General features: G+C 47.2%; 1 protein-coding gene across 3 annotated transcripts in view; it reads right to left on the reverse strand.

The window, feature by feature from the left end:
- The window catches only part of ZBTB8A (zinc finger and BTB domain containing 8A), a 61,401-nt gene extending 55,020 nt beyond the window's left edge, over positions 1–6,381 (reverse strand). For 2 of the 3 annotated variants that reach the window (XM_045898188.3, XM_045898187.3), the window contains exon 1: positions 6,005–6,311. The gene's annotated coding sequence lies outside the window, so the exon portion shown is untranslated. Of the gene's footprint in view, positions 1–6,004; positions 6,312–6,362 lie in introns of those variants that run through there. The other variant, XM_064589535.1, reaches the window with a different exon arrangement.
- Positions 6,382–10,077: the final 3,696 nt, after the last annotated feature.

Consider the following 10,077-nt stretch of genomic DNA (forward strand, 5'->3'; position numbering starts at 1 on the left):
TCATTTAATACATAATTATCGAGCACCAACTCTGTGCCAGGCTCTCTCTGGCTCTGGGAAAAGTCAGTGCTCTGGAACACCTCAGTGTCTGTAAGGCGAGAGAGTCAGAGAAAGAGAGAGATGGGAGAGGAAGAAAGAAGCTTTTAAACCAAGTTACACTACAATGAAGAAAGTACTCCTAGCATAAGGGAACTCTGAAACCAAGGAAGCAAATGACTGTGTCTAGAAGTGTCCAGAAGTTCCCAAAGGCAGTAACAGTTGAATGGATCTTGAAGCATGAGTAAAAGTTCATTCAGGAAACAGAGGACAGAGGGCATTCTAGATACAGCACCAAGGCAAAGGCACAAGTAGGTTTCAAACAGCATGCCTTCTTCGGGGATGATAAAAATTTTGCTGTGGCTAGAGACATGGGGCCTGTGGAGGGATAGTGGAAGATAAAAGGAGAAAAAAGTATGTAGGCACCAGATCCCAAAGCCCCTCCACTAAGCGGGTTTGGGGCACTTTTGCAGGATTTTAAGAAAAGTGACATCATTATAGATCTACTGGTGACTGTGTGACTTAGTCAAGTTACTTAATTCTGCGCATCAGTTTCTTCTTTGTAAAATGAGGATATTGACTGTTAAGAGGCTCTAAGGAAGTCTGTTAAGAGGATTAAATAAGATAATAGCTAAGATAAATAAGATTAATAGCAATAAGAAATAAATTAAGACAAATAGCAATAAGCACATAAAGAGACGTTTAACATCATTGGTCATTAGGGAAATGCAAATCAAAATCACAGTAAGATACCGCTTCACATTCATTAGGATCGCTAGGATAAACACACACACACACACAAACACACAAGTGTTGGCCAGGATCTGGACAAATCAGAACCTTCATACACTGCTGGTGGGAATGTGAAATGATGCAACCATTTTGGAAAACAGTCTGGCAGTTCCGCAAATGATTAAACATAGTTACCAGGGGACCCTGCAATTCCACGCCTAGGTATATATATCCAAGAGAAATGAAAATATACGTCCCCACAGAAATCTGTATACAAACATTTGTAGCAGCATTATTCGTAATAGCTAAAAGATGGAAACAACCCAAATGTCCATCAGCGGGAAAATGGAATATCCATATGATAGGATGTTATTCAGCCTTGAAAAGGACTAAAGTACTGGTACATATGCTACAACATGGATGAACTCTGAAAACATTCCACTAAGTGAAAGAAGCCAATCACAAAACACCACATACTATATGACTCAATTCATATGAAAGTCCAGAATAGGAAGATCTATAGAAATAGAGAGTAGATACTTGGTTGCCTGGGGCTGGGAGGAGGGGCTGTAGGGAGGGGGCTGAGATGAGAGGCCTGATAGCTAAAGTGTTTCCTTTTGAGGTGATGAAAATGCTCTAAAACTGACTGTGGTGACAGTTGTACGTATCTACGAATAGACTAAAAACCACTGAATTTTACACTTTATTTTTTTTTTTTTTAAAGATTTTATTTATTTATTTGAGAGACAGAGAATGAGAGACAGAGAGCATGAGAGGCAGGAGGGTCAGAGGGAGAAGCAGACTCCCTGCCGAGCAGGGAGCCCGATGCGGGACTCGATCCTGGGACTCCAGGATCATGACCTGGGCCGAAGGCAGTCGCTTAACCAACTGAGCCACCCAGGCGCCCTGAATTTTACACTTTAAATAGGTGAATTGTATGGTATACGAATTGTATTTCAATAAAGCTATTAAAAAACAGTTATATAATCCAGTGATTCCACTCCTAGATATATACACAAGATCAATGCAAACACGTCTCCAAAAAAACTTGTACACAGATGTTCACAGAGGCATTATTCACAATAGCCCAAACATAGAAACAACTCAAATGTCTATCAGCTGGTGAATAGTAAGCAAAATGTGACACATCCATACAACTGAACATTATTCAGCCATGAGCAGGAACGAAGGACTGATACTTGCTAGAACATGGGTGAACATTAAAAACCTCCAGCTATGTGAAAGGAGCTAGTTACAGAAGACCATAGATTTTATGATAGTATTTAAATGAAATGTCCAGCATGGGCAGATGATAGAGACAGAGTAGGTTGGTGGTTGTCATGGGTGTAGGGAGAATGGGGAACGGGGAATGACTGCTAATGGGTACGAGGTTTCTTTATACTATGGTGAAAATGTTCTCGAATTAGAGGGTGGTGATGGTCGTGCAACTCTACGAATACACTAAAAAAACAGTGAATTGTACACTTTATTATTTTTTTTAAAGACATGGAAGAATCTTTTTTTTTAAAGATTTTATTTATTTATTTGTCAGAGAAAGAGAGCGCGCACAGTCAGGGGGAGCAGCGGGCAGAGGGAGAAGCAGGCTCCCCGCCGAGCAAGGAGCCCGACGAGGGACTCGATCCCAGAACCAACTGAGCCACCCCGGCGTCCCTACACTTTATTTTAAGATTTTATTTATTAATTTATTTGAGAGAGCAAGCAAGTGTGCAAGACTCTGGGGAGGGGGGGTAGAGGCAGAGGAGGAGGGAGAAGGAGAGAATCTCAAGCAGACTCCACGCTGAGTACAGAGCCCCAAGCAGGGCTCAATCCCATGACCCTGAAATCATGACCCCAAAACCAAGAGTCAGACATTGAACTGACTGAGCCACCCAGGCGCCCTCTGAATTTACTTTAAAAGGGTGAATTTTATGACACATGAGTTATATCTCAATGAAAATAGCTAATATTTGAATGTTCACTTGGTGCTATGCTCAACACTGTATACTCATCTCATTGTGGTCCTCACAACAGCCTCACGAAGGAAGAGCTGCTGCGATCCACACCATATGAAGAAACTGACCCATAGGGAAATTTTTCAAAAATTTTCCAAAATTGAACAGGAGCAAGTGAACAGAGACTGGAATTCTGGCTGACTGACCCCGAACTGGCACCCCTGAGTCTTGCACTCTTCTTCTGACCATAGCGTGTGCACAATGCCTGGCATGCAACTAGGGCTCAATAAATATTAGGTATTATTGTTACGATGATCCAATCTGCATACCCAGACAAAAACTTGAAACAGCATGGAGGGAGAGAAACGGGTGGGAAAGGCAGGGCCAGAGAGACCAATTTCAAGCTTAATGTAATTGTCAGAGCAAGAAATGGTGAGGCGCTGAACTAGGACAAGCAGCAGAGCGGTAGGAAGGAGCAGAAACAGGGCCTTCTACAAAAAAACAGGAATTGTCCTGTAAGTTGGGTTCATTTACAACATGGTAATATTTACATCCACAGGACATTAACATAACCTGCATTCACAACAGTACTCAAGTCATTAAGAAAGGTTTAAGTTGGGGCGCCTGGGTGGCTCAGCAGGTTAAGCGTCTGACTCTTGATTTCAGCTCAGGTCATGATCTCAGAGTTGTGAGATCGAGCCTGGTAGGCTCCATGCCAGGCGTGGAGCCTGCTTGGGATTCTTTTTCTCTCTCCCTCTGCCCCTCCCTACCCTCTCTAAAAATAAAAAATAAATTTAAAAAAAGACTGTGGGCTCCAATGCCATCTCTTTTAAGATATATAGTCATTAAACTAGAATTTAGTATGTCCCATCAGGGTCACCAAAACCATCTCGTTAGCTTCCTTAGCAAAAATCCCTGAGTCATAAAGAACTAGAGCTAACTAGCATGGTAATTGTATTCCTTTTTGGATGAACATCTTTGAACCCTGGAAAGATTTAGAATTAAGTATAAAAACGTTTAAGAGAATTGAAACCATAGCTGGGACAAGTCTCATTGAGAAGTTGGCATTTAAGTAAAGTCCAAAGGAAGTGAGATAGTCATGTGGTATCTAGGGGAAGAGTGTTCCAGGAAGATGGAACGGTAAAGGCTCTAAGGTAGAGCAGGCTAGGAGGCCTGGAGGAGCATCAAGGAGGGCAGACCATGCAGCAGGTAGGACATCATAGGACCAGCTTTTATAAGGCCTTGTCTTTTAAAATGAGTAAGATGGGAACCACTGAAAATGGGGAGGCACTGACCATTTTTGAGCAAAGAAGTGACAAAAACTTCCCTCGAGGGGATCAAAAAAACTTACATCAAATCCTTTAAATATTATAAACATGTAATTATGTCACTGAAAGGGTTAAGCCTATTTAACAGAAACCCAGTTTCAAATAGAAAATAAGACTTAAATTATAGAGGATGAATCAAGTATCACCGGGTCAGAAATTTACATGGTCTGGAAGGAGCCCTGGTACTCCAGATGCTTCCTGCTGACATCTTGTAGTCTAACCCACACGTGCCCATTTGGCCAAGGGTGGCAGGTTAGATTCTCACTTCGAATCTACCAGTGGTGTGGCCTGGGAGGTTCCCAGGAATAAAAATCTCTGATCCCTGGTTATCAGCCAAGAGCTCTTGCTCCAGGGGTCCTACAAACCCACCCACACTTGAGGCTTGGGGAAGGTGGGACTAGAGAGGAAGTTTGAGCCTTAGCTCTCCTGTTGAGGATTTCGGACTTTTTTTCCGATAAAGATCAGTGAAGGTTTTTAGAGCAGGGAAGCAAAGTGACCGACTTGCTTTGCAGAAGACTCTGGAGGTGCCTTTAGGAGGGAATGAAGAACAAGAACAGGAGGCAAGGGCGTTGGAAGACTGCCATCGTTCACCTTCTGGTTTAACGCTTACACTCTGCACTTAATGCATTTCCTCATCTGGAAAGTAGACTAACCATCGACCTGACTGGGTGGCTGTTTTATGTGAAATTAAGTGAAATAATTCATACAGGTGAAGGCACTCCATTTACTAAATAAACTTCCGCAAACAGAAACGTTTATTGAGAAGAGAATACTGACGTGCGTAGTTAAAAGCCCACTAGGTGGGAATCTACTGCTTCCAAAGACATCTTAAACGAAAACGAACACAATGTTTTATATCAATTATATCTCTCTTTAAAAAAAAAAAAAAAGGAGAGAGAGAAGGAAAGAAAACCTAACACGTCTTGGAAAGATGTGGAGTCTGGCTACTGGCACAATCAATGCGAAATAAGCGCATTGGAAGGGGAAGGGGCCAAACCGCTAACTAACTTACAAAAGAGGCAGTCTACACGGATAGAAGGTGCGTTTGTGCGGTTCCGTCATAAACCAAAAATGATGGCTCAATATGTGGTAGGTGTAGCAAGTCTGCCTTCGGTTCTAAGCCCGGATCTGTTGCATCACGATATAAAACCAAAGGATGGAGGATGGAGGGGAAAGTCGGACTACTGCCCAGGAAGCCACCTTCCCGAGGAAGCGCCCGGGGCGCCGGGGAGCAGCGCCGGGACCCCGGCCCGCCCGCCCCCCGCCGCCCCACTGGGCTGGCCGCCCGTCACTCGCCGCGCAGCCCGAGCCCGGCCGGCCGCCGACCCTCCGGCAGTCCGCGGCGCCCGACGGCTCCACACACGCCGGGCACCGTCCCCGCGCCGCCCTCCCGCCGCCGCCGCCGCCGCCAGGAGGCTCCGCGCGCCTTCCCGCCTTTCCCCGCGCCGCGGGCGGGCCGGGCCGGGCGGGCGGCGAGGCGGGCGCGGGCGGCGACGGCGCGGCCATTGTCCCGCAGCCCCTCCCGGGCGCGCAGGAGGGGCTGGCCGGGCGGGGCGGCCGGGCGGCCGCGGGGAGGGCCGGCCGCGGGGTCCCGAGCCGGTGCGCCCCGGCGCCGCCCGCCTGTCCCCGCGGGCCGCCGCCCCGAGGCCGGGACCCCGCCGCCAGCCGCCCGCCGCCCGCGCCGCCTTTGTGACCGTCCCCAGCCCCTCGGAGCCGGCGCGCCCCCGCCGCCGCCGCCGCCGCCTCTGCGCCCGGGGCTGCAAATGGCGCCCGGCCGCCTCTGCGCCTCCCGCCGCTTTCCCGGCCCGGGGGACGTCTGGGGGCGCCGCGTCCGGGCCGCATCCCGCCGCCGCCGCCGCCCGCCGCCAGCCCTCCGCCCGCAGCGAGGCTCGCGGCCCGTCCCGGCAGCCCCGACGCCCCGCCCGCCCTCCGCCCGCGCCGCGCGCAGCCACTTACCGCGGGCCGCGGCGCACCGGCGGGTCGCGCGCGCGGGCTCGGGGGCGATTCCTGGTCCTCGGCAGGGGAAATACCCACTTTCGAAGCCGCTCCTTTGCGCCCTAAAACAAGTAGCCCCAACGTGAGAGAAACAAAAGGTATTTGCTGACGTGGGCGTTGGACAGAAACGCCCGAGGGCTGGGGACACAATTAAAGGGGCAACGCACAGATTTCAGGCACCAACCACAGCTTCGCCCACTCCCCCTGCCCTTGCCTACACCCCGCTGCACCCTCCAGAGGCGCCGGGGTGCCCAGGTCCCCTGGCAGTTGACCACGGAATCATTATAGTCAGGAGCTTAAATTTAAAATTGTACTTTACGTTGGGAAAGGCGCCTCCGCAGGGCAGAAGGGCTGGATTTCTAGGATCTGGGGAATTTGGTTTAGGAAAGAGGGAGGGACTTAGGCGTGCTCACAATTACTGTATAAGTACATGTGACATTATTGTACTTAAGTTTAGCAACGTCAAATGTAAGCGATTTCACAGAATTCTTCCCTTTATTGAAGCACTTGTTTTGGTTGGGGATAACCTTTTCTAAACCTCTACAGGTCACAAGCATTCTATTTGAAGAGGAAAACCCAGAGAGTCTGAGATAAGAGAAAGTAATTCTTGCTTAAGTTCAGAGAAAATATAAAACTAGTAAAAATGGCAGATTTTGTGTTTTCGAATACAAAAATTCATTGTACGTCGACTTTCTTTTGACATATTTATGACCCTAAGTGCAAACAGGTTATATATTTTCTAAAATCTTAAATCACTGAATTTTCACTGCAACTACAGAAACATGAATTCTATAAATTAGTTTCTAGTTCCTTATGTTGGGTCAGGTACTGAAAAGCACTGTGATGTAATAAAACTGGCGGGGGGGGAATGTCAAAACCTTTCATTTTTCTATGGCTTCCTCTTCTATGTCATACTCAGTCAAACTGGACAAAGCTCATTGTTTTGGTTCCATCAACAATTAGCTATGCATTTTGAGGATCGGATGTCCTAGGAGAGGGATACAAAATATTCACAACGATCTCTTAATGTCACTTCCTTATTACTGTAAAGTGTTTTGCTATTTAGCTGCATTCCTTCACATTCTGAACAGGTAGATGGAAACATGTTTGAAAACCACTAAGTATCAGGAGGGTTGGATGTATTCAAGCTACTCTGCAAGCATCCCCATTGAGAATTCTCCCAGAAAGACCTGGGCATTGTTATAGCGCAAGGTTTTATTTCAGCCTCAGTTAATTAAAACATGCAAAAGAGTTCTACAAACTTGTTCCTCAGGAGAGCACATCAGATCGGTGATAAACACTTTGTTGCAAGGAAGAAGTAATAGGAGTTTTTCCTCCTCACCTTCCCCCTCCTAGCTTCTGAAACTCACTTATATATTTGGAGAATCCTAACCTTGTGATTAATCGGTGGCAGGTAGAACCTGCCTTCTAATAGAATCTGGAAATGCCAGTGACTTGCTTTCCCAGAATCCCCACAGCTAGGACAGTGCCCATGCTCCACACTTTGATAATCAGATGCACACACCAGGGACTTTGAAGAGGGAGCTATGAGACCAAGAAGGAGGAACCTCAAAGAAACTTTTCTTGCAGTGGTGACAGCTACAGCAAGATCGTATCTCCAGGCGCCATCGTGGGAGGGCTGTTGGTGGTAGCAGCATCCACTGTCCAGGGCTGGGGCTCAGTGGTGGCAGCTACCAGGTCTCTGCTGAGAGCCCTGTCGGTATCCTCACCAGACCAGCTCTGTGCTATGACTTGGCTGTTGTCTCTGCCTGCTTAGCAGAGGCTCCAACCCCTGTACTCTCCTCTTTCTGGGATTCTGTGAACTTTTCATACATCCATTTCTGCTTAAATCAGCCATGGCCAGTCTGTGCAACTGAGAACCCTGACCAGTACAAAATGTTAAGAGGGCATCTGGACATACGGTGTGGAGCTTAACAGATAGAATTGTTAGAGATAAAATGTTGTCACTGATGTCCTATGGAGGGGAATTAGAACCATGGGTATGGATAGAGAATACAAAGTGAGAAGAGAAGGCTTAGAACCGAGCTGCCGCCACTTCATCACCCAGTGGCTGGTTGGAGGAAGGTGAAATTGCAAATGACACCGAGAAGCAACTAGAGAGGAAGGAAGTGGCCTGGGATGCCACCTAGGGTGGTGTCAGAGAAACTAGGAGAAGAGTGACTCCAAAAGGAAGAACTGGACAATAGTGTTAAATACTTCTCTTGATAGGCTAAGAGAAAATGTCTATTAGATTTAACAACTCGGAGATCATTGACTTCAGAAGACTTAACCTTGAAAGAAAGGAGCAAAATCCAGATTAGAGGAATAAGTAGGGAATAAAGAAACAGAGGTAATGAGAAGAAACGACTTTTTTTTTTTTTTTAAGATTTAACTCATTCATTTGAGAGAGAGAGCAAGCACAAAGGGCAGAGGGAGAGAGAGAAGCAGACTCCCCGCTGAGCTGGCAGCCCGACTCATGGCCAGGACCCTGGGATCGTGACCTGAATCGAAGGCAGACGCCTAACCAACTAAGCCACTCAGGCACCCCAAGAAGAAACAACTCTAGAGAGATTTGGGTATAAAGGGGATGTTCCAGTTCCAACCCAAACTTAATGGCATAAAACGAAGCTGTATTATTATGTTAAGGGATTCCGTGGATCAAGAACTGAACAAGTCACAGCAGGGATGGCTTGTCTCTGTTTCACAATGTCTGGAGTTTCAGCTGGGAAGACCCAGATGGCTAGGAGTGACTTGAACTCCTGGGAACTGGAATCATCTGGCGGTTTCTTCACTCACAGGTCTGGCACCAAGACTGGGATCCCTTGAAAACTGGCTCAGCTGTGACTGTTACCTGGAACACCTACGCGTAGCCTCTTGGTGTGCCTTGGGCCACTTGCAGCATGGTGGCTGGGTTCTGAGAGGGAGGGTCCTCACAAGAGAGCATACCAAGAGGGGTTATCCAAGAGAACTAGGAAGGAGCTGTGTTATCTTTTATACCTATCAACGAACTTACGGCGCCTCACTTGCCATATCTCATTGGGAAAAGTAGTCGCAACCTACCAAGATTCAAGCAGAAGGGGTCATAGCTGCTATCTCTTAATGGGAAGAATGTCAGAGAATTTGGGGACATGTCTTAAAACTACTACAGGCAAAGAAAGAGGGTATTAGCTAGAAGGGGATATGGGTAAAGACTTAAAAATAGGGGCGCCTGGGTGGCTCAGGCAGGTAAGTGACTGCCTCCGGCTTAGGTCACGAACCCCGGGTCCTGGGATCGAGCCCCACATCTGGCTCTCCGTTCAGCGGCGAGTCTGCTTTTCCCTCTCCAGAGCTCTGTGATCTCTCTCACTTTCACTCTCTCTCAAATAAATAATAAAATCTTTTAAAAGAAAAAGACTTAAGCATGAAGTCTTACAGCAAGATGAAGGAAAGCATGAAGATAAGAGGGAAAGATTAAATATATAGGAGGAACGCATGAAGGAAAGCATGAAGATAAGAGGGAAAGATTAAATATATAGGAGGAACAATTAAGTGGCTGAATTTCTGCGACTGAGTGAGAAGGAGATCAAAATCTCAAACAGAGGAACAGTGCCTAGACAGGAAAAGTGAAAACTCCACTCTCCCCCTTGGAGTAGAGGGCAAGGAGAAGAACGTGGGTGGTGGTGGTCTTTACATGCCCACATATTCTTTGACACTGCTCTCTTCAAGAGGTTGGTCCCAATTCCCCTTTGCCTGAGTGTGAGCTGGACTTAGCGCTTCTAAAGAATGGAATAAAGCAGAAATGATAGTGTGTGATTTCAGAGTGTTGGTGATAAGAGGCAACACAGCTTCCTGCTTGTTCTTCCTCTGTCTTGGGTCTGCTGTTCTGGGAGAAGCCAGTATCCTCAGGCAGCCATGTGGAGATGAACTGAGGCTTTCTGCCAACAGCCATGAGAGTGTGCCACCTTGGAATGGATCCTCCAGCCCCAGACAAGCCTTCAGCTGACTGCAGTCCCAGCTAACAGCTTGAGTGAAACCTCATGAGAGACCAGAGCCAG

The sequence above is a fragment of the Mirounga angustirostris genome, unplaced genomic scaffold (assembly GCF_029215605.1).
Source record: "Mirounga angustirostris isolate CCGP_5_RB_7025 unplaced genomic scaffold, mMirAng1.0.hap1 SCAF_4, whole genome shotgun sequence".
Taxonomy (NCBI): domain Eukaryota; kingdom Metazoa; phylum Chordata; class Mammalia; order Carnivora; family Phocidae; genus Mirounga; species Mirounga angustirostris.